The sequence below is a fragment of the Dasypus novemcinctus genome, chromosome 28 (genome assembly GCF_030445035.2).
Source record: "Dasypus novemcinctus isolate mDasNov1 chromosome 28, mDasNov1.1.hap2, whole genome shotgun sequence".
Classification (NCBI taxonomy): Eukaryota; Metazoa; Chordata; class Mammalia; order Cingulata; family Dasypodidae; genus Dasypus; species Dasypus novemcinctus.
This window is the reverse complement of record NC_080700.1, coordinates 21,227,211-21,252,632: the sequence shown is the minus strand read 5'-3', so window position 1 is coordinate 21,252,632 and position 25,422 is coordinate 21,227,211. Positions and strand designations below refer to the sequence as shown.

General features: G+C 40.5%; 1 pseudogene; it reads left to right on the top strand.

Moving 5' to 3' along the window:
• Nucleotides 1-21,731: 21,731 nt before the first annotated feature.
• Nucleotides 21,732-22,340, top strand: LOC101439493 (platelet-activating factor acetylhydrolase IB subunit alpha2 pseudogene; annotated as a pseudogene).
• The last annotated feature ends 3,082 nt before the right edge of the window (nucleotides 22,341-25,422 follow it).

Here is a 25,422-nt window from a genome sequence, read left to right as displayed (position 1 = left end):
CAGTTGCAACACCTACTCTCTAGTTCTTTGGACTCACCCAGGACAACTAACAAGGAGGTGATGATGGACAATGCCCATCCCAAGGAACAGAGAGAGTCTGCAACTGCAAAGCAAGATAGTCCCATCCATCTGCACATGGGAACTAAGGCCCCTCTCAATCAGAGGTGGAGTGGGCATCACCATCCCAGAATCCTCAGGATTGGGGAATGAAAAATAGGCTAGAGTAGACTTACTGTTATTGTACTATAGACTTGTGGTTCTAGCAATGGAGGCAGTGACCACCAGAGGTTCTGAGGGGAGGGAGAGGGAAAAATAGGTGTAAATGAGGGTATTTTGGGGACTTGGGAATTGCCCTGAATGACACTGTAATGACAGCTACAGGCCATATATATCTTGTAATACTTACAAAAATGTGCAAGAGTGTAACGTACAATGTAAACTATAATCCACACTTAGTGACAATGCTCCAAATTATGTTCATCAATTGTAACAACTGTACCAGACTAATGAAGGATGTTGTTAATGTGGGGAAATGTGGGAGGGCTAGGGAGTGGGGCAAATGAGAATCCCCTATATTATTTATGTAACATTTATGGAATCTAAGTACTTTTTAAAAATAAAAAGTATATTAAGAAAATTAAAAATAAAGAAACATATTCTGTCAATAACCATTCCAAAATCTATACATTAAATCTCTTCATGACCACAAAAACAAAAACAAAAAACAGAGCATACCAGAACACCGTTCCTCTTAATTGAGGACTGGTGCCAGAAAAATTTCCCTTGCTCCAGGATTCATCTCCTCCCTCCCTTTCTCCACCTCCTCATGAGGCCAAGCACCCCTCCCCCAGAGCGTCATCAAAAGATACATGCACCATGTTCCAAAATCTTAGAACTCTGCTGATAAGTGGTGGCCAAGGATGTTAATCCAATAAAGTAGTCTGGCCCTGTTATGACAACCAGTCAACCATCCCAGCACAAAAGCTCCCTAAATCTTTTAAAGTGCTGTGTGCCCAAATGTTCTCAGGAGCCCTCTGCTTGCTTCATGGGACCCACTCTCCCTGAGTGACATCAGGTCCAGACATCACCATTCAGACACCCTGAGGATTTCTTGGAGACAGCATTTCTTGCTGTGGTTTTACTGCCAGTGACTAAAACGCTTATTATCTTTAGGTCTTGATATGAAAAAAGAATTTTGAAAAGGCCCATATACGTGTTTGCTTGCGCATTTCCAAAGTCCTCTCTCATCCCCAGGAATACTTGCAGAGTGTCACAGCTATCTACACCAAAGCTTAAATTCATTTTCATGTCAGGCTGAACCAGTAGGTTTAGGGGGCATCAGGCATAATCCCGGCCCACCTGGAGCTCACAGTCCAGCAGGGGCCTCAAGTGCAAGTACAATAAACGCTGATGCTACTCTTCTAACCACATTGTGCATACCATGCAGCAGCACCATTAAACTACAACTGTAGCACAGTGCCAAGAGTCTGTGTTGACCTTTTCTATTCAACAATTATTGGGTACTAGATAGATGATAATACCTGTATTGCACTAGGCACAGGGGAAAAGGTGAACAAGATGGATGTGGGTTTTGTTTTCACGGGGGAAACAAGGCGAGTAACTGGGCAGAGTCAGCACAGGGCTGCCGTGGGAGGAGAAAGAAAGTGCCCCGGGCTCCTGAAGTCAGAGTTGCTGGATTTTGATCAAGGAATTGGGACAAGATTCCACAGGAAGGTGACGTTTAGCCACAATTCTAGGAATAGGCAGGACTTGCCCGGCAGACAAAGAAGAAAATGTGTCCTATGCAGAGATACAATACAATTCATCACGGCAGGGGCAGGGATGAGACCCTCTGCGGGCTAAGATTCAGGGTGCCTGCTTGAAATGGGGAAGTGGAGGCTGGAAAGATGAGGAGACAATGCAGGGGGCATGGTCTTAGCGTCCATTGGGAAGAGTTTTGGGAAAGGGGAATCGGGCAACAGATGAACAGGTAGCAGGCAGGTGTGGGGCCTGACCTGGGGCAGCAGGAGGGGGAATGTAGAGAAGGGGAGAGAGAAAGAGATTTAGGAAAGAAAAGAAATATATGATTCCTGATTAGATATGGGGCGAATGATTAAGTGAGGTTTTATTTTTTAGGAGATACTGGGGATTGAACCCAGGACCTTGTACATGGGAAGGAGGCTCTCAACCACTTGAGCTACACCCATTCCCCTACGTGAGGAATTTAAGAGTACAGCAATGACAAATGTCACCTAACAATCTAACAGAAAACAAACTAGCAATTTACCCCAAATGCTCAGCAGCCAGGGGACATTTTGCATAGGGGCAAACATCCAGGGGTAGCTCTCCATGGCCTGAGAGCATCAGTATCTCACATTCTACACAATAATTTGGGGACATAAAATCAGAAATCATAAAAACAGTTTCACTTACTTCAAAAATACCATTTCAGAAAGCAAAAAAAAAAATGTATAAGACATTTTAGAAATGGTTTTATCTAAAATAGTGAAAATGGAAACAGAATTACAATTTTAAGAGTGATTTATATATTTCTTCCTAATTTTGATATTTTTCTGATTTACATGTAATTTTTAAAAATGTATTTTAGGTAATATTTTATGCAAAAGGTAACAACAGCCCTAGTTCTTTGTTTCATTTTCTTGCTTTTGTTTTTTTTACCACAAACACAGAGAAATATGTACATGTGGATGTATGTGTGCCTAAATCAAATACATTTTATTTTTATTTAGTTATTTTAAAATAACATTAATGAGGAATGATTTGCATAAACAAAAAACTATTATCAAAGTGTATACTTTGATAAGTTTTGACACGTATGGGGACTCATGAAACCATTACCACAATCAAGATAATGGATATATTCATCAACCCCCAAAGTTTCCTCATACCCCTTTGTAATCCTCCCTTCCCTCCCATCATCCCCTCAGGAAAAAAAAATGCTTCCTATCACTTTGGATTAAGTTGCCTTTTTTAGAATTTTACATAAATGGAACCCTACATATTCGTTTCTGGTCTATTTCACTCAACATAATCATTTTGAAATTTGTTCATGTTGTTGCATGTTCATTCCTTCTTATTGTTGAATGAACAAGTTTTTGAAATCTGTAAAAATAGTACTAATAGTCTTCTGCTAAGGAGTTTCACTCACTAGTGTTGTGGAGGAGGGGATGTAGGTAGTTTATTTGGCAACAACCCCAGAAGCAGGAGTGAGAGGGCAAGGAGAGTGGAAAGCAAACGAGAAAAGTCCATTGAAAAGTGCTTCACCATGGTATCTCTTGTGGGCAAAAGCCAGTGTGGAATTCCACCGTGACCTCCTGAGAAGCATGTAGAGATCCCCCAGGACTGTCTACATGAATCTCAGGAGGCGGAAGATTTCTCTACCAGCTCCAGTCCTGCTGCTTGAAGCCAAACATTGTCAGGGAGAGGTAGGGCTGATCTCACACATAACCATCCATTGTCGCGGCTGAAATCAGAGGTGGGCGAGGGGATGTGACGTGGGCATGGATACCTGCTATACCAAATTTCATCCAAACTGTCACCTATGGCTCTACCTCACTCATTATATTGCCAACTAATATTCCAGTGTGGGCCACTGTATGATTACTTTACCACTGTATTCAGTCAGGGTTCTCCAGAAAAACAGAACCAAGAGGAGATAGATAGAATAGATAAATAAATGATAGATATATAGATAGAGCTAGATAGATAGATGATAGATAGGTAATAGATGAGATGATAGATTAAAATAGATGATAGATAATAGATGATAAATACATAGATGATAGGTGGATGATAGATACATAGAAAGTGCTCCAAACCAACTCCTGAAGGACAGGAGTTTGGGCAGCTGCGAGACCGAAGATTACATTGGCACTGAATTAGGCACGAGCTTTATTGGGACTTACAAATAGAAGAGAGTCTCTCTGGTAGTGGTAGTCTCCCTCAGAGACTGAGGGCAGTGCTCCACAACGGAGAAAAACAGGGACAATATTGGGGGCCTCAGACCAAAGACGTTCCACAGGACAGACATCTCTAGGACCTTCAGCTTGTGTTGAAGAGGTGAGAGCAGCATCTTTTCATTATCTCTGATTCTAAAGGAAATATTTGTAATGTTTCATCATAAGGAATGATAATTGCTGTAGATTTTTGATCAGTGCTTTTGTCAGGTTATTTCCTTGTAGAATGCATATCTTATTCTTAGAAAAATGTCATACACCACAGAAACAGCCGTATTAACTTGGTGCAGTGTTTTGCTCTGAGGCTTCTCTGAAAGTACTTGCATGCTGCTGCAGCTCAAAAGCTCGTCTTCAGAAAAGAGAGAGCGAAGAACTATATATGAGAAGCAAGGCAAGTATATAATTTATGCTCTACCTTTCAATTACAAAACCCTGGTAAGAAGGTAAAGATGGGATATGGCCAGGTGTCCTAACATACAGGGCCTTTTGAATATCTTAAAAATTATATAGTTAGATAACTCAGTGGGATATAAATGTATCCTTATTGTCATAAGTATGTTTTCTGGATAGATCACAGCCCACACAGTGGTGAACAAAATATTATACTTTCAGGGAAGCGGACTTGGCCCAGTGGTTAGGGCATCCTTCTACCACATGGGAGGTTCACGGTTCAAACCCCAGGCCTCCCTGACCCGTGTGGAGCTGGCCCATGCGCAGTGCTGATGCACGCAAGGAGTGCTGTGCCACATAGGGGTGTTCCCCGTGTAGGGGAGCCCCACGGACAAGGAGTGAGCCCTGTAAGGAGAGCTGCCCAGCGCGAAAGAAAGTGCAGCCTGCCCAAGAATGGTACCACACACACACAGAGCTGACACAAGATGATGCAAAAAAAAAAAAGAAACACAGATTCCCGTGCTGCTGATAAGGATAGAAGCGGTCACAGAAGAACACACAGCGAATGGACACAGAGAGCAGACAACTGGGGGGGAGGAGGGAGGAAGGGAAGACAAATAAATAAATAAATAAATAAATAAATAAATAAAATATTATACTTTCCCTTTCCCCTGGGGAAGTCTTTTTTTAATTAATTAATTTGTTTTTAATGTTACATTAAAAAAACATGAGGTCCCCATATACCCCCCACCCCCCTCACCCCACTCCTCCCAAAACCACAACCTCCTCCATCATCATGGGATATTCATTGCACTTGGTGAATACATCTCTAAGCACTGCTGCACCACGTGGTCAATGGTCCACATTACAGTTTACACTCTCCCCCAGTCCACCCAGTGGGCCATGGGAGGGTATACAATGTCCAGTAACTGCAGTACCACGCAGGACACCTCCAAGTCCTGAAAATGCCCCCACATCATATCTCTTCTTCCCATTCCCACCCTCAGCAACTACCATGTCCACTTTCTCCATCTCAGTGTTACATTTACTTCCACTACTAATCACATTAGTTCCAGAATAGAATATGAGTAAGTTCACTCTGATCCATACTCTATTCCTCTATTCTGTGGACCCTGGGATGGCTATGTCCCCTCCACCCCTCTATCGAGAGGGTGCCTCGACTCCACTTGGACGATGGATGCAATTCTCCTGTTTGCAGTTGTAGGCACTCTTGGCTCCCTGGTGTGGTGGCTGACCTTCTTCACATCCCTGTTAGCTGGCTGGGGTAAGTCCAATAAACCAGAGGGTAGAAGTTGCAAGTCTGTTGAGGCTCAGGGTCTGGCTATTACATGGACAGTCCAGAGATTCAGGTCCCCCAAGCATACACTAAACCCCTGGGGAAGTCTTGATACTTCCTCAAATAAGATGGCAGGAAGCTCTAGAATATATAAGCCTTGCCTAATAAAAGAAAACAAGCTGATATCCAAGCTCTTTATCTTAAGGCTTACACTTAACAACTTTATTCCTGTAATAATGAAACTAAGCCTAAGTATAATTATTGTCTAAGAGCTACCTCCTGAAAATCTCCTTGTTACCCAAGTGTGGCTTCTCTCTAAGCCAAATTGCAAATAAACTCACTACCTTTCCCCAACATGGGATATGACTCCCACGGCTGAACCTCCCTGGTACCGAAAGATTATTACCAAGCATTAATAAGTGATGCTTTTAGAGAAAGACCTTGACAAAAAGGGTGAAATCTTAAATAAAATGAGTTAATGAGTAACTGTCTTATGGCTAAGAGATTTCAAAGTGAGTTGGGAGGTCATTCTGGAGATTATGCTTCTACAGCACTCAGCCAGACTTCACAAATTTCCACAGTAAAAAAGCCTCAAACAAAAGTGCTCCTGAGGGCCCTAGGGAAGTCCAGACACCATAGGCAAGCCACATGGTCTCATGAAACCAACACCCCCTCGGTGGGTCCTATCTGGGAATATATAAAAATCAACTTCCCTACTATTACATAGTTATACTCATTTGTAAATGTCCTAATCATGATTCTTCTACTCCTTTCATCTGAACCTATAATTTTCAATTCATCTGTTAGGTATATTTCTTAGAGACTTATTCCTCTGATTGTTCATATGCCAGTTGAACCCTGAAACCCAGCCAATATGTGGGCAACTCCTACTCTTCAGTTCTTCAGGCTTGCTCTACAGTACTGTTACTATTTCAGGTGTCCTGACATACAGGCATTTTTAATATCTTAAAAATTATATAAGATATAAATATACTATTTCAGGCTTGCCCTGAAGAACTAGCAAAATGACGATGATGTCAAATAGAGGGAACTGTATCCCTCGAGAGAAAGGGTGGCTCCCAGGGCACTGGGGCAGTTGAGCAAGTTAGGCCCTGAACACTATTCCATCTATCTCTGGAAGTGGCTCCTCAGGAAACGGAGGTTGGCTGTCACTGTGGGCACCAAGGTGGAAGGGAAAATGGATGTTAAATGTGTGGAACCAAGGTAAATGGGGGGTAAGAGAGAAGTTTCGTGAGAGTACACAAGGATGGATATAAAACATGTAATATTACACCATAACATATAGGAGATGACTGGCTGATAATGTAAACCATAATGTAAGACATAGGATAACTAAGAATGTAAAAAACTGTGTATCCTAAAGTATGCACCATAATGTAAGCACAGATGTCACCTTGTTAGAAAGCTAATGTCTCAGACTCTGTACATCACGTTAAGTAAATATGATGTGAATAGGGTGTAAGAGTATCGCTGTGGAAGGGAAAAGGTTTTGTGGTGGATGTATGGGAGTGCTGTATATTATATATATGCATTGCTGTGGTCTAGGGCTCCTGTGAAGAGAAGCTCAATAATTAGGGGGAAAAAAAAAGAAAAAGAAAAAGATAGGATGTAGAATTCTTTCCAAGTCAACACGTATTCTTTATCTAACCTTTAAACCCATCGCTATATGCTATTTCCTAGTAAGGGACCCTGACATTATATTGGGCTTCAAATTTCAGGGAGTTCTGGATCACAGAGTGGTTCAACAATGGCAATGGAGGAATACTGGTATAGGATACAATTGACATGTGATATATGGCTGACAGGGAGCTGTACAGAACATATGTCCAGGGTGCATGGTAATGTTTGGATATACTCATAGTGGCAACAATTAAAAACCACAGCAGGGGGCGTACTGGGTTCCTGGCCAGTGGTGCTCTGTCGTGGTCCCTAGGGGAGCACCGACAGTCTCCCAGGTGCAGCGGCGGGGACCGGGAGGGAGTGAGGGTTCAACAGTGAGCCCCTGATGCTAATGACTATGCTTGTGAGCTGATAAGCCTAAAATAAGAACAAGGCCTAGAGCAGCATTGTGCCTGGGAATTTCCTCCTGTCAGCCTTCATGTTACTCAAATGTGGCCAGTCTTGAAGCCAAACTCAGCATGTAAATGCAATGCCTTCCCCCCAGCGTGGGACATGACACCCGGGGATGAGCCTCCCTGGCACCGAGGGACCACTATCAACTACCAACTGATGATGCAACTGGAAAATGACCTTATATGGAAGGTTCAATGTGGATCAGCAGAATATCCCTGTCTACATAAAATAACATGACTTTAAAATGCTGTTTGACCTAATGTAAGGGGGAAATGGAAAGGAGAAATGAGTTTATATGGCTACGAGTCTCTAAAAAAGAGTCTGGAGGCTGTCAGAAGGATTGCCCTTATGCACAACTGAGCAGAGTCTGAGAGACAGATAAAGCAGATACAACCCCCAGGTATTGGTTCCTTTGAGGGCTAAAGAGACCCATGGGAGTTATGGTCATGGCCGATGGGGTTAACTGCCAGGTCAGATGGCCCCTCTTTGGAAGTGGTGTTTATGTGTGATGAATATGGACTCAGATGGGATCTCTCTTCATAAGACTTTCATGCTAATGTGCTGGAGGTGCAGTTAGTGTTGGGGTTTAAGATATATTTAGGGGATTTGAATCTCTGGACTGACAATGTGATAGCCAGGTCCTGAGCCTCAACAGACTCCAACACCTACAATCTGATTCATTGGACTCACCACACTCAGCTAAGATGGATTTGAAGAAGGACAACCACCACACCATGGAGCCTAGAGTGATTACAACTGAAAGTGGGAGGATTGCATCTAGCATTCATGTGGAATCTGAGCCTCCTCTTGACATAGAGGTGCAATGGACACAACCAATCCAATGTCCACATAGAAAAGGTGGCATTGGATTGGGAAAAGTGGACATGGTGGCTGATGGGTATGGGGAAAGGCAGGAAGAGATGAGAGGTGGAGGCGTCTTTGGGACATGGAGCTGCCCTGGATGGTGTTTCAGGGGCAATCACCGGACATTGTAAGTCCTCACAGGGCCCACTGGATGGAATGGGGGAGAGTATGGGCCATGATGTGGACCATTGACCATGAGGTGCAGAGGTGCCCAAAGATGTACTTACCAAATGCAATGGATGTGTCATGATGATGGGAATGAGTGTTGCTGGGGGGGGGAGAGGTGGGGTGGTGGTGGTGGGGTTGAATGGGACCTCATATATATATATTTTTTAATGTAATATTATTACAAAGTCAATAAAAAAATAAAATAAAATAAAAAAATGACGATGACGGGGGAGCAGATGTAGCTCAAGGGTTGAGCACCTGCTTCCCATGTACCAGGTCCTAGGTTCAACCCCTGGTACCTCCTAAAAGAAAAAAATGATGATGGACCACTCCATCCCAAAGCAAGGAGTACCTTCAATTGCAAACAAAACAATTCCATTCCACTACCCAATAATATCTATGTCCCATCTCAGCCTGAAGCAAAGCAGAAGATATCATCCCAAATCCCTCCAGATTAAGGAATGAACAAAAATGGTAGAGGGAATATAACCACAGACCAAAACAGATTTACTGCTATTTAGTTATTATCTCGTGCTCAGTATCTTGTAACATTTATATAAAATTTTTTAATTAAAAATAAATCCTTTTGTATTTCTAGTTTGCTAAACATTTTTCTTCATTTGATCTGATAATGTAGTTAATTATGTTTACAGGTTCTCTAATGTTAAATAATTCTTAAATTCCTGGGAGAAACATGACTTGGCCTTGACAAAGTCATTTTTATTAGTCGTTGAATTTGATTTGCTAATATTTGCTTAGGATTTTTGAATCATTGTTAATGAATAACAATAGCTTACAGATTCCCTTTTTCATACTGTCCATATCTGGTTTTGGAATTGTGGCTACCATGAGAATGCCCCACATCTCCAAACACAGGGAGTAAAACTGACCAGAGGCCACAGCTGCTGTGTTCTGAAATTCATCTCCATGCTGGCTCCAAGGCCAGACTTCTTGGCTTCTCCAGACAATGAATTTGACTTGGCAGGGATACTAAGCAGAACCATTCCTGAGAGATTCTTCTGACAGCCAGTTTTGGCCTGAAGACTACAAAGTCTTTACCAAAACTTTCTTAGACGGCAAAATCTAGACTACTTCTGCCCAACCTTCTTCCCTTCTCTCCTGCTCTCAGGGTCAGACTTGCAAATCTCTCCGAACCTTTCCCAACTCCCTGTCCATTTTATAGGATAGGTATTTCCCCTAACAATATTCTTGCACTTTGAATTATGTATCGAGATTTACTTCTCAGAGGATTCAGATTAGTACAGAAACCAAGATAGGAAAGTATTAGTAAGGGTTGAAAAATCTGATTGTTGAAAATTTGGTGGCCCTTGTCTGCAAAACCACCTGATATGGTGGTGTTTTCAGTTCATTTAATTTTATTATTATAGTATGATTTAGCTTTCTATTTCTTCTTGTGCCAATTTTGGTAGTTGTATTTTTCTAGTAGTTTGTCCATTTCATTTTTTTTCTTATGTATTGTCAAATAGCTGTGTATAGTTTTCTATCTTCTTTTTTTTAATCTCTCCCAGATCTTTAATTATGTCTCCTTTGTCAATTGTGATTTTTTTGCACTTTCTTTCTTTGTTTATTGATCAGTCTCACCAGAGATATACCTATTTCATTGATCTTTTCAAGGTCCCAACTTTTGACTTTCTTGATACATTTTTTGTATCTTTGTTTTCTGTTTCATTATTTTATGCTCATATTTCTATTTTTATTACTTTAGCTTATTCTATGGTTCTTTCTCATTTTCAAGTTGGTCATATACCTCATTAAATCATAGTTTTTCTTCTTTTCTAAATTTACAGCACTTACAGCTGTAAATTTTCCTTTACACAACACTTTCCTACATCCCATGAGTTTTGGTATAGTCTTTCTTCATCAATCTATTTCAGTTCTACCTATTTTTAATTTCCTTTTTAAAGGAAAGTTAGAAGTATTTTTAAATTTCTAAGCTTTAAGAAATTTTGTTTATATTTTTGCTGACTTCTAATTTAATTGCATTTTTGATCAGAAAAATATGGTCTCTTCCATAAGATGTTTCTTTATAATTTGTTGAGACTTTCTTTAAAATTTTTAAAAATATTTTTAAAAATATTTTTGAAGTCTTGAGAAATATATGCAGTCTATGATGGCTGACTTTAATTAAATCAATCTTTCTGATTTTGACATTAACATCTTATATACTATACTTTAATTAATATTTAACAGTATATTGAACTCTATCATTATAATGGTATATTATATTCTCTACAGTACTGTTAATATTTGCTTTTATATAGTTTGGGAGCTTTTTTATTGGATGCATATAAATTAGAATTGTTATATCTTCCTGGTGAATTAAAGCTTTTATTATTATGTAGAAAAAAATATTTTAAACCTATAACAGTTTTTGATGTAAAATAAATTTTGTCTGATATTACCAATCTATTCTAGCTTTTTTTTTTCTTTTCGTTGTCAGGGAGGTTACTATTTATCTGGCGTATCTTTATCCAACTCTTTATCTTCAGTCTTGCAGTATCCTTAAGATTTGGGCATATCTTCTGTAAACAGCATTAACTGGATTTTGTCTTTTTTTAATCCAATGCAAAAACATGTTTTTTTAATGCAATACCATCCGTTTTTCTAAACAAAGCTGAGTCCATTTATATTTACTGCTATTAATGATAATATTACCAGTTCGTTTTTTAATTTCCATTTGTCTTGCCTTTTCTAAGCTTCTTTTCTACTTTTTCCTTGCTTTTAAAAATAAACAACCTGTCTATTTTGTTTCACTTATTCCATTTTTCTCCTTCTACCGGATGGAAGTTATACCTTCTATGTCTATGCTTGTGATGGCTATACGTAATATTTTACCATGCATCCTTAGCAAAATCTAAAGCTAATATTTAATATCTTCCTTAATACTACAAAGATCTTGGAACTTCAAATCCCATAACTTCCCTGCCCATTTGCAGGCTATTTTTTTAGGAATTTATTTAACACCATCAATTAGGTCTATTTATTATTGAAATTGTTATAATTTTTTCAAAGAGTATTTGTTTAGAGTTTAGGTCTTTACCAATTTCCTTGCTCATCATTACTTCTTGTATCCTGGGCCTTCCTTCTGTGATCTTTTTTGTCTTGTTTTTTTGTTGTTGTTGTTTTTTCACATTGGGAGTGCTGTTGGCATTTTGGGAAGAACAATTCTTTTTCCTACGTAGCTGTTGTGCACATTGCAGGACGTCTAGCACTCTATCCCAGCCTCTTAGCACTAATGCCAGTAGTTCCTTCAGTTATTTTAACAGCGAAAACATCACGTCACATTTACCAATTTTCTCCTTGGTACAAACCACTGCTTTACAACAGGGGTCTGCAAACAGACCCCAAGTGATCCACATTTGTACATGTTCTGGTACAGCCTGTGAGTTAAGAATGTTTTTTAAAGGAGTCAGGATAATTGTAGAAAGCCCCAGAAACAGCCAGAAGCTGAAGTCAACAGAACCCAGAAAAGCAAGAAGACAACGCAGCCATGTGTTTTGCCAAGTGACAGAAAAGACAAGGAACCCCGAAGATTGCCAGAGGATACTGACCCAGCAGGAAGCAAGCCTCCTGGCCTCTGAAATTGTTTTTAACTGCAAAGGGAGAGAGAGTAACTGTGCAGTGGAGAAGCTCGGCAGATAGGCCCTCAATTGAGCGACCACGTGAAGATCACCAGTAATGACAAGAATTGAAACCGGGCAGCACCTGATTTGCCTGGCAACGAGAACTCAGCCTCCCTTGAGTGATATTCTGCCAAAATGCACAACCTGAACCCAACCAACCCAAGAGAATTCCTCCAAAATAACTGGTCTCTAATGTTTACAAATATTAAGGTCATGAAAGGCAAAGAAAGTCAGAGGAACTGTTGCAGACCAAGGAGACCAGAGAGGCAGTTTTAAGCACTAGACCACTCTAGTATGTTTTCTTTTTAGAAGAGCATGTTTCCTTTTTTTTTTTTCTCACAAAAACTTCTGAGTACACTTTAACATAAGGTATAAGCCAATAAAAATTTAAAGCATGAAAAAAAGAAAGATAAATGTAGAAAAATATAAAAATGCAGGCTATAGAGACTATATAGGGCCCACAAATCCTACAATATTTACTATCTGACTCTTTACAGAAAAATTTCCTGTCCTCTGCTTTAGAAGGTTCTTAGGGTTGTTCTGTTGGTGATAGAGTCTCTGGAAATAGTTTTTCTTTACCTTTATTCTAGAAGAATAATTTTGCTTAGCAAACACTTATATGATTGCAGTTCTTCTTTATCACCACTTTGAAAGTATGGTTCCTCTATCTTCTGTCTTCCGTTGTTGCTGTTGAGACATCTCCTGCCAGTCTCACGGGCCTTCCTTTGTAAGTAACCTGTCCTTTTTCTCCCTGAATGCTTTTCAGATATTTTCTTTTTCCTTGAAAGTTTACAGTTATACTACAATGTCTAGATGTGGATTTATTTTTTATTTATTTGCTTGGAATACTTTATGCTTCTTGTATTTATAAATTCATATCTGTAACTAGTTCTGGGAAACTCCCACCATTATTTCTTCAGCTGCAGACTCTTCACCTTTTGTCCATTATCCAATTCTGGAAATTAGATTAGTTGTATAACTATTATACAAGATAGTACTTCTCACTCTATTGTTAATATCTTTTAACCTTTCATATTTTCCATTTCCTTGTCTCTCTCTACTATCAGGGTAATTTCATCATATTCATCTTCCAGTTGCTTATTATCTATTTAACTATGTCAAATTCACTATTTAACCCATCTATTGAGTTATTTATTCCAACAATTTTTTTTTTCTAAAAATCCTATTTTTCCCCAGGCCACTTAACCCATCTAGGGTTCTCAGCTTAATACAATAGTCTTGGGTTCAACTTTTCCACCTACTATTGGCCCACATTTAATCTCTCTATATCAATACCAATATCAGCCCTTTAGGATTATTTCATATGATTACCATTCCCTGGATTGCTTTCAGCTCCAAGTTTTAGTTATCGTCATTTTTTGGTTTCTTGGCATCCACCACTTCCTATGAACCAAGCATTGCAATAAAATTTATGTTGTATACAGGGTGTGGTTGTGTTTTAGTGGAAAGTCTCGTCAGAGGATCTAGTAGTCTACATTGCCAAAAGTTTAAGTCTCACTGTGTGTGATTTATCTGTGCTCAGGAAAATATAACATGCAACAGAAAAATTTTTAGTTTTTAAATCATTATCTCTATCATTTTCAAAATTTATCTTCCTATTATAATTCATCACTTGAGGCTATAAATTCCTTTTCAGGCTATATATTTAATAGCTTATGTACTTGTATTTATACATAGTTCTGAGTCTTTCTTGGCCATATTTGACCCAGTAATTATAGCAAGTAACTATCATTCCATTTTATTGAAGGAAAATTTACTTCTTTAGCCAGGATAAAGTAAAATTTAATTGCTCATCAAGCTAGTTAGTAACCGAGGAAAGAGCTTATAAGTTCTTATTCTGTGAGAGTAAATGAACTTTAGTAAATTAATAAACATTTATTTGGAAAAAGAAATGCTGTGGTCTACTTAGGGTTTCTTTGGTTATCAAAGAATGAAGCTCTTCTGATATGTTAGGAAGTGATACTAACTCAGTTGACCCAATAATCTTTAAAAATTAGAAAGTAGTTGGATGAAATGGACCATCTGCTTTTATTAATTCAAACTAGATGATGATAATGAAAATCTGGTAATAATTACTTGAAAAGGTGACTTAGAAAAACATCTCTTTTTTCGACACATTTATGAAATTCCCAGTTTTTAGAGTGGAGAGGAAATATCACTTGCATATGTTTTGCCATAAGTACATCAATAAGATTTAAACAAGTTAACAAAAATGTCTCTTGCTAACCTCAGAAATCATTTTAAGAAGCAAGCACTATCCAACAAAGCTGTGAAAGACCGTCTCTGATGAACTAACCTAATATTCTGGCAGCTGATTCTGGGATGAAAGCTCCCAAAAGATGAACTCCCTTAAATATTCGAGGTACCCAGGGCTACTCTGTGGTTGTTGTAGTCAGCTATCATCAGAATGGTACCAGATGGAGCAGCAACACCAGCAGAGTTTTTTTTTTTTAATCTTCTTGACCAACAAACCTTGGGTGAACTCCAGACTTTGTGGGCATCCTCCAAGGATTGATCTTGATCAAGACAAACTACCTTTGGCTATTATGCAATCGATGATTTGAGCCTTTTCTCTTCTTGGAGAAGTAAGGAAGATTGTAAGAAAATATCAGGAATAATATTAATGGTCATTTCCTATTTATTTAGGTCTGGAGAACCCTGGAAGAAACACAGTAGGCCAATTCAAAAGGAGCATCAGAATCTACTAATGATGGATTTTGAGGGTCCTGGAAGCTACTGAGAGAGGTTAGATGGGATTTGTGGTAACTATTTTTAGGACCTTCTTGTTTTAGAGTTGCTACTAGTCTCAATGTTGTCTAAAGTTCATACTGAAGAGCCTGTGGCAATCACAATGCACGAGAAAAAGGCATTAAATTCTACAGGACACAAGCAAAGAAAGATAAGTCTGCTGGCAGTCATAGCAGCAATTATTTGGCCAATATTTATTATGTGTCTACTATGTGCAAAGCACCATACCGGGCAGTGGGGATACAACACTGAACAACACAGATACTATTTCTGGGTCATAGAATTTATGATATAGCAGAAGGAACAAACATGAAACAAGAAATTATAGTTTGGGTTAAAACAGTAAACTGAACATACACGTCTTGCGCAATGACTGACACAGAGAACACAAGAAGGAGAAGTAAATGGAGCAGGGCGGCCTCATGTAGCCTGAAAGCCATGAAGGACTTCCTGGAGGAAGTGATGCTTCCTCTAAGCTCTGAAGAATGAATGTGCATTAACAAGATGGCAATCAATTACCTTGAAAAATAGTCTAACTTGATGTTACTTGGGACTATTTTCTCAAACAAGAAGAAAGAACACTTGAATGCTGTGGTGATCTTAGCTGGACACATTGTGTATGTGTGAGAGAGAGAGAGAGAGAGAAAGGAGAGAGAGAGAAAGGAGAGAGAGAGAGAGAGAGAGAGAGAGACTTTGGTTGTGCCCTTTCCATTTAAAGCTGTTCCAAATTAAGGTGGACTTAAATTTGAGTCTGGGTGCAGGTCAGGTGGGACAAAATGGGAAACCTGGAGAAGAATGACTGAGAAAAGATAACGTGAGATAGAGTGATACTCAGTGGTCCCAGAGAGAGAGGGGTGCCATGAAGGATCAACTAGAAAAATGTGATTGATTTGGGGAGCTCAGCCAGCAAGTGGGGAGCACACAGGCAAAGAGAAGGACCCATGGGCTTGTGCCTTTACTGAGGTCCAGGGGTGAAGGTTAATAGAGCAGTCAAGGATTGGTTAGTTTAAAGCAATCATGAGTGAAAAGGAAAAGGGACTGGGTTCCCAGGGCAGTGAGGAAGGTCAGCTTACCATTTAGGGCCAGCTGTGGTGGGTTTGGGGTGAGGTATGTGGGTGGCATGGGTGGCGGCTGCAGACGTGGATCTGGGCTCTGAGGGGATTTCTGCCCCAGGGCTGGAGAGCTGCTCATTACCTAAGCCAAGGGCCAGTGTTGAGGCGAGTGCTTTAGCCGAAGGAAGACGGATGCCGAGGTAGCACCCCAAAATGTTGATCGTTACGGCAGGGCCTTGTGCAGCATCATGACACATGCAGAAACAAACTCCAGAAAAGGGAGAAACCTTTCCAAAAAAACGTATTTTTAATAAACCACTTTGTTGTTTCTGCAGTTTCCTACTCAGATGCACAGAAGCCACAAATACACCACTGCAGATTTGTTTCACAATATTTGTGTATGTGTGTGTTTTACAGTGATCCTGTATGAAAACCACTCAGCCCCTGAGCACCAACCCAGGAGATAGGCAGACTCTTGTCTAGGGGCTGCTATCACCAAGGAAGTGTTTTACGTCCTAGCTTGAGTCGTCGCCAGCAGGACTGGAAAGGGAGAGAACTCTCTCGCTCTCTCTCTCACACACACACACACACACACACACACACACACAGCATCTCCCTGTTTAGGACCCTTAAAAACAAAGGTTGGGGAAGTGGATTTGGCTCAACTGATAGAGTGTCCACCTACCACATGGGAGGTCCAGGGTTCAAGCCCAGGGCCTCCTGGCCCATGTGGTGAGCTGGCCATGCACAGTGCTCATGTGCACAAGAAGTGCCGTGCCATGCAGGGGTGTCCCCCACGTAGGGGAGCTCCATGTGCAAGGAGTGTGTCCCTCAAGGAGAGCCACCCCGCGTGAAAGAAGCACAGCCTGCCCAGGATTGGCGCTGCACACACAGAGAGCTGACACAGCAAGATGACGCAATCAAAAGAGAGACAGATTCCCAGTGCTGCTGGCAAGAACGCAAGCAGACACAGAAGAACACACAGTGAATGGACACAGAGAACAGACAATGGGGGGGCGAGGGGGGAAGGGGAGGAAAAATAAATAAAAATAAATAAAATAAAAAATTTTTTTAATTAAAAAAAAAACAAAGGTTGGTACAAAAACTCACAAAAAAGTTTTCCCACCGCCGACCATATCAGTGACTTTTTTTTGTTGGTTTTTTGCTGATCCACAGTGCATTGGGGGCCAAGGGAACAGGCCCACCTGGGTACTCAAAGGAAAGTGCCCACTGGAGCTGTGAGGCCTCCATCCAGAGCCATTCCCAGCAGGCTCTAATTTTCCTAATTGGGAAATGAGCTGCCCAAGGTTAGACACTGACACATCATTATCTCAGCTCAAACACATTTTGAATTAAAGATATTGTATGTTCTAAGTACAAGAGAATTGCCATTCAGCATGACATGCTCCAGGAAGAGTAATGAACATAATGAGGGGATACGGAGAAGCTCCAAAGAAGAGGCTTCTCTCCTCTCGTCTTTGAAATCTAGTTCCAAGGAATTCCACCATTTTCTAAGAATCAGACAAATCTTTCTAAAGAATTCCAGAAAAGAGGGGAGCTGAAAATGGCTGTATCCCTCATTAAATGAAGTCCCGTTGACCCGATTAAACAGGGTTCTTGAACAAAGTGGACATTGTACTGTGGTGAACAAGAGAGAAGAAGAACGAATGTCAGAGAGAAGAACAGATGTCAGAGAGAAGTTAGACTGGATTGGGTGGGGGAAAGGGACAGAGAGAGAGAAAGAAGGAAGGAGGGAGAGAGAGGGAAAGAGAGTGAAGGGGAGATGAAGGGAAAGAGAGCCAGTTTTCTTTACCTCTGTCACTTTGTGCCTTTGATTGCCACCAGTTTCTAGGACAGTGGAGAGAAGTGGCTAAGAGCATGGTTTCCTAGAAATTAGAGCGTATTTTCCATTTACTAGCTATATGACTCACATTTTAAGACTTTGCCTATCTACTGTCAAATTGTCCTTCAGAATATATTACAAATTAATTCCTTCAACCAACACCGCAGAAGGGTGTTGCTTTTTCATATCCTTATCACCACACATACTTCTCTTTCTCCTTTCCTCTCTATCTCCTTCCCTCTCTCTCTCTAACCTTCTCCCCTTCCCTCTCTTTCCCTTTTCCCTCACCCTTTCTCTCTCTCTCTCTCTCTTACAGTCTCGCGAAGTGGATCAGAAAATAATAGCCCAGGTCTGTTTTATCTCCATTTCTTCGATTAGTGAGGTTGAACATGTTTTTGTGTTTATTGGTCATTTTCGTTTTATTATGAAGTAACTACTTTTGTCCTTTGTCCATTTTCCTTCTGGAATATTCCACTTCAGGAGGTAAGAGTCTTTCATATTTTAAGAATATTAGCCCTTTGGCATATCATTCTTAAACTTTTTCTTGAAGGTGATCATTTGCCTTTTGGTTTTTTATTTGGTATTATGGAGAAATTTTTTAAAATTTTAGGTGGACAAAACTATGTGCGTTATCCTTTATGGTTTCTTCATTATTGTAATGTTTAGAATTTACTGCCTAAACCAAAATCACATAAATATTGACCTATATTACCCTTGAATATTTCATATGGTTTTATTTTCCACACTTTAATAATTCAATCAGATTTAATTTTGATGTAAACTGATAGATATTGATGGAATACTCCAACTCCTATGGTTTGCTCAAGTCTGCCTTCCCTGCCCAAGGGGCAGCTTTGATAAGATTAAACGGTCTTGATCAAATATCTTTGGATATTGCCAAAATTATTAGTACATCTAATTATTTTTGGAGCGACTAAATTGGATAATTGTAATAGCATCACTTATTGAATAATCTATTCTTTGGCCTTCAATCTTCAAATACTTTTTTATGATATATTCAAATATTATAATATACACATGAGTCTCTTCCCACATTTTCTGTTTGGACCCCATTGTTCTAACTATTGTGTCAGTGCCAAACTGTTTTGTTTTTGTTTTTTTTAATTACATCTATTCACAAATGACAATCTTTGTTTTAAAGATTTATTTTTATTTATTTCTCTCCCCTTCCGCCCGCCCCCCGGTTGTCTGTTCTCTGTGTCTATTTGCTGTGTGTTCTTCTTTGTCCACTCCTGTTGTTGTCAGCGGCATGGGAATCTGTGCTTCTTTTTGTTGTGTCATCTTGCTGCGTCAGCTCTCCGTGTGTGCGGTGCCATTCCTGGGCAGGCTGCACTTTCTTTCGCGCTGGGTGGCTCTCCTTAAGGGGCACACTCCTTGCGCGTGGGGCTTCCCTATGCAGGGGCACCCCTGCATGGCACGGCACTCCTTGCATGCATCAGCACTGTGCATGGGCCAGCTCCACACGGGTCAAGGAGGCCCGGGGTTTGAACCATGGACCTCCCATGTGGTAGGTGGATGCCCTAACCACTGGACCAAGTCTCCTTCCCCCAAACTGTTTTAATTTTTGTATTTTTATAATACACCTTACAAGCTTATTTAGCAAGCCTCTCTTTATGAAAACTCTTCTTTTTCAAAATACTACTTTTACCAAGTTTCAGAAAGAATCCATTTGGGATTTAGGTTATAATATAAATATATAGATTAATTTAGGGAAAAGTGGCATCTTTACAATATTGGGGCTACTTGTCCATGAATATGGACAGAGAGACAGTGGATAAATTCTTCTTTCTTCCTTTCCCAAATGGGACTATTTTGAGAAGTTATTGATACAGCCTCTGGCTCAACTGCAACATGAAACAATCAGTCGTGCTTGATACCAAGTGGTGGCCAGCTTGATAATGTATCCTCATATCTGCTCTCTTGCTTCTCTGTCTCGCTTCCCTTTCCCATCCCTGATGAAATACTCACTCTGCTGTCCATGGAACTCAATGTTAGACTGAAGTGAGGACATAAAACAGACTGAGGTGAGTATCAAATACCAATATGTTTGCATCTACAGTATCTGCTCTCCTCGTCTTCTATCTTTTAATTCATCATATTCATCTTGGCCTCTTTTCTCTGCATTCTGGCTGAATTCTCTAGCTTATCTTCTAATTCACTAATTTGGTTTTCTGTAATATTCAATCTGCTCTTTGCTGCTTCTGTTGCATTTCCCAACTTTTTTCCCCCCAAAAACCGATATCTCTTTACAAAGTCTTCCCTTTCCAGACTGCACTGTCTTCTAGGATCTTGCAGAAACCGTGACTTAGAGATCGTCTAAAGGAGTCCTCTTTTTGGTGAATGTGGTAGGGAGTAGTAACTCTTTTATAAGGAAATATTTGTTAGAATAGCTCAGATTTATCACTTTGTTTTCAACTCCTACATCTTTTTTTTTTTTTTAGGTACCACGGGCCTGGGAATGAGCCCAGGACCTCATATATGGCAAGCTGGTGCTCAACCACTAAGCCACATTGGCGTCCCTGAGTTGGTTTTTTTCATTTATTTTGCTTATTGTTTTTTTTTTTTTTCAGGAAGCACCAGGAACCAAACCCAGGACCTCCTATGTGGAAGGCGGGCACTCAGTGGCTTGAATCACATCAGCTCCCTCCTATATCTTTTTAATACTCATTTACCTTGTCCATGTTCTTTTTTTTTCAGATTGTGCGGGCGGTGGTCCTAGCACAATCTGCCACATATCGCTGTGACCCACAGATAAACCCTGTGCTCCAAACCGTGTTAGCCTGGCTCCTAGGACCAGGTGATAAATGCAGTCTGACCTCCTTCTCGAAAGTGCCTTGAGATAAAACTCAAGCCCTAGCAGAGAGTGGTCTGCCAGCCTTTTGCCCCAAGCATATATACACACTGACTGGAGTGAGCCTGGCTAGAGTATCTCCGCATAGGGCACCCGGCTCACTCTTGTTGGTATATCTGTTCCTGGCGGGGAGGGAGTGTCATCCTTCCACTATGACTCAAGAAGTGTGTGTAAATCTTTTCCCTGCATTGGCCCACTTGGCATGGGGGACGGTCACCCACTGTTAAAGCTGACCTTGCTCTGTGTGTGTGAGCAAATGTCGTTCCATCCAGGACCTGTGTGAGTCATGACTTTGCAGGTGACCCTCACACCTGCAAAGCATGGAGTGGGTTTGGACCCTGGGACTGCTGCTCCTGGCGGCAGGTATTGAGATGCCTTTTGCTACACTTCATGGGGTGAGACCCCTCCCCTGGAGGTAGTAATAGAGATCTCTCTTCCTGTCTAACAGTTTGGCACATCTTGCGGGATGCCGACAGATCATCAGAGTTATTTGCATTACTTTCAATCTTCTTTTTGGGATTTGCAAATTTTCAGGTTTCTGAACAGAACCAGGACCCTGAGCTGTTGTTCTTGTTATAGCTAGACAATGGTGTACTCATTGCTTAGGGTTGAAATTTGGGAAAATGGGGGCCCTTCTACTCCAGCAACTGAAGGTTAAGGAGACAGAGCTGAAACTTGGGCTTCCTGTCATTAGATGATACTAAGCGAGAACAAAATCTCAAACTAAGAGCCAGACCTCTCCTTAAATAGAGATCTAGGGAATGTGCAGCACGAGCCAAGGAGACTCAAACCCAGCAGCTATTCCACATGCAGCCAAAGATTTTCAGGGAGATGACAGATGGATGTCCCAGCACAACGGCTTTGTCCTAGACTGTAAAGACTGTGGGAAACTCCACGGTACACTTAATGCCGCAGCGAAAGATCTGGAGAGAGCTTTTAACCCCCTTCATTTACTGAGTTCCGGAAATAGAGGAGAGACAGAAAGACGTGTTTTGTGGAGACTAAAGAATGGAGAACTGGAGAATATTAAACCTAAGGTCATTGTTGGCTGGGTAGAAACAAATCACCATGAAAATACAACAGGTGGGATTGAGGCCATTGTACAATTTATCCACACAAGGCAGCCACGGGCCAAAATCGTTATATTGGCTTGGTTACCTCAAGGTGAGAAGCCCACCTTACAAGGCAAAAGAATGCCAAGGTGAGCCAGCTTCTCAAGGTTTCCCTGCTGAAGCTTGCAGAGTCCAGCTCCTGGGCAGAATGGGGACTTTGTGTATTCTGGCGGTGCCATCTCCCACCATGACATGTTTGATTTTCTGCATCTCACAGGAGGAGCCGTGCAAAGATCTGCACACTCCTCTAAGAACTGATCATGCACCTGAGGAAAAAAGATCACCATTGCCTGACTGGCTTCCATGAGCGTTAACAGCATATCCAGTTTCTCAGATCAGTCAAGTCACTGGCAACACAGATTCTTCTCTATCTTAAGGCACTTTGCACTGCGGAATGTTCCTCCATCTTCTTACCTAGTGTTTGAAGGGGAGGATGGCTTATAACTGGTCCTGTATAGAGAAGGTTTGTTCGACACAGAAAAATTAGCCAAGGAAGATTGTTGTTTAAGCTCATTTGACACCAGAAGGGGACTTTTTAGTTGTATTAATGTGTGACATAGTTTTTGAATTATCACTATTACCCTATGACAGCAGCAGCCTAAGTACTGGGTAATATGAAGATTCTTTCTCTTTTTTGTCTTTACCTTTCTTTCTATGACCTATGTCATATGTGATAATTACCAGAATCACATCCACTTGGCTTTAATACAGACTTTTCCCCCCCAGTTTTTAAGGTTCATATTTTAGCCATTTGTTTTCATTTTGTTTTACTCTTCATATGTATTCTCAGTGTGGTCTTTAACATAGAGCATCCAGGTCAACATGATTGCCATTCAAGTATGAGAGATGTTATCGTTCTAGAGAATTCGTTCCATTCTTTTCATCGTTCTCATGCATAGCAGATTTTTCCCTATTTGGGAGACTCTTTGAAGGGTTTTATTTCTATGTTGCTTAATGTCATGTTTATAACAGACCTGAGTATGCAAACTTTCCTCCTCATTACCCCTTGTCCCCTCTTTTTTTGGTATTTGTTGACCCTGCACAATTAACACATTTTTGACCTTGGAGCTCTGTTGTTGGAAGCCCCCAGTCAATTACTTTTGTGATAATATTTCTGATAAGTAACTCATTCTTGTATGGTGGTCTGTTCTATAACATCTGTGGAGTGCTATCGACATTCAGAGTTCTGGTCAGCTATGTTTGTTTGTTTTTTCCTCAAAGCCTATTACTGTTTCCTTTTTTGGGAAAAAAACATCAGAACTCTGTTTCTCATTCCGGAAGGCTGGCATTATTTCAAGTTGTATGTATAGCTATGTATTTTTTTATTGGCTTCGTTTTTAAAGTCCAAAGAAAGCTGACCTTTCCCATGGGAAAACTATTCTACTTTTCCCCATCATTTTAGTAAAAAAACAACTAGATTTGTTTAATTTTTAGGGTTTCTCATTAATATATCTCCACCTTCCAAAAATTTCTTGGCATAGCACTCTTTATAATCTTAATAGTTTGCTTGAGCTGCAATAACTGCCATGTTTGAAGAATGGGACAATGTATGGTTTATTGTCCAATATTCCTATGGAATATATACAAACTGATGTACAAACAAATATTTTAAACTGGACCGATGTGTGTCGAAGCAACCCATCAAAATGTGCTCTGCAGTGATTCTGCTTACTGCTCAAGTGCAATAATTAAGGCATATGTCTTTTGTTCTGCTTGCAAGACAAACGCCAAAGCTTTTGTTTGAGGTGGGGAGCTGATTCACGCAAAGACCTGCTTCTGATTGAGAAATGGAGCTTGGGCTGATTTTTCCTTGTCAGAGCCTCTTTTCGGGGATTTTGTTTGATTGTCTTTTTAAAAAATACATACTTTTCTGAAAATAAATAAATAAATACACGACTGGTGAGAGGGGATTTTTAGTTTCCCAGGCTGCTCAAGCAAATACCATGAAATGGGTTGGGTTAAACAACGGGAATTTATTCGTTCGCATCAAGGCTGGGAAAAAATCCAAATCAAGGCATCATCAAGATGATGCTTTCTTCCCAAAGACTGTGGCATCCGGGGGTGGCTGCCAGTGATCCCCAGTCCTTAGCTTGTCACATGGCATGGCACACAGCAGCGTCTCCTGGCTTCTCCCTTCTCTTCCAAGTTCTCTTGAATTTCAGTTTCTCGCTTTCATGGTTTTCCCTCTGTGCATCTGAATTCCACTCCTCTTACAAAGGACAACGGTAGTAGGATTGAGACCCATCCTGATTGAGGTCGGCCACAATTAAATTGTGGTATCCTCATCAGAAGGTCCTTCTTACAATGGGTTCACACCCACAGGAATGGGTTAAGTATTTTATATATTTTTTTATTTTTCAAGTAGCTTTAGATTACATAAATGTTACATAAAAAAATATAAGATTCCCACATGTTCCACTCCCTCCCCCTCCCACACTTTCCCACATTGACAACATCCCTCATTACTGTGGTACATTTGATACAAATGATGAACCCATATTGAAGCATTGCTCCTAGCCACGGATTACTGCTTACATTATAGTTTACACTCTGTCTTACAGTCTTGTAAGTGATGACAAAATATACAATGGCCTGTATCTGCCACTGCAAGGTCTTGGAGGACAACTCCAATGCCCTGAAAATGCCCCATGTTACACCTATTCTTCCCTCTTCCTCCCCTCAGAACCTCTGGTGGCCACTGCCTTTATATCAATGATAACAGTTCTTCCAGTGCTACAATAACAATAAGTCCATAGCAGAATAATAGTGAGTCTACTTTAGTCCATCGTTTATTCTCCGATCTTGAGGATTTTGGGATGGTGATGCCCACTCTGCTTCTAACTGAGAGGGTGCTTAGATCCCAGGTGGCAGATGGATGGAACTATCTTGCTTGCAGTTTCAGACTCTCTCTGTTCCTTGGGATGGGTGTTGTCCATCATCATCTCCTTGTTAGTTGTCCTGGGTGAGTCCAATGGACTGGTGAGTAGGTTTTGCAACTCTGCTGAAATTCAGGGCACAACTGGCACGTGGGTGAATCAAAGATTTAAGTCTCTGGGACATATGTTTAACAAGCATAGTGCTAATTATAAGTTCAAATAAAAGGGGCAGAAGAGCCATGTGTAGAGAATCTAAAAATGAGTCTAACGCTGTTCACTGGGGAGCATAAATTCCAAAGTAAGCCTCACTGACAGAGTGCCAAAGGAATGGGTTCAATTTAAGAACATATTTTTCTGGGATACATACAGCTTCAAACCACCATGGTAGGAATCATCAAAGGTCTCTAAGACAAGAACTCCAAGTAAAGGAATTTATGCATATAATCTACCCTTTTTTTGTAGAG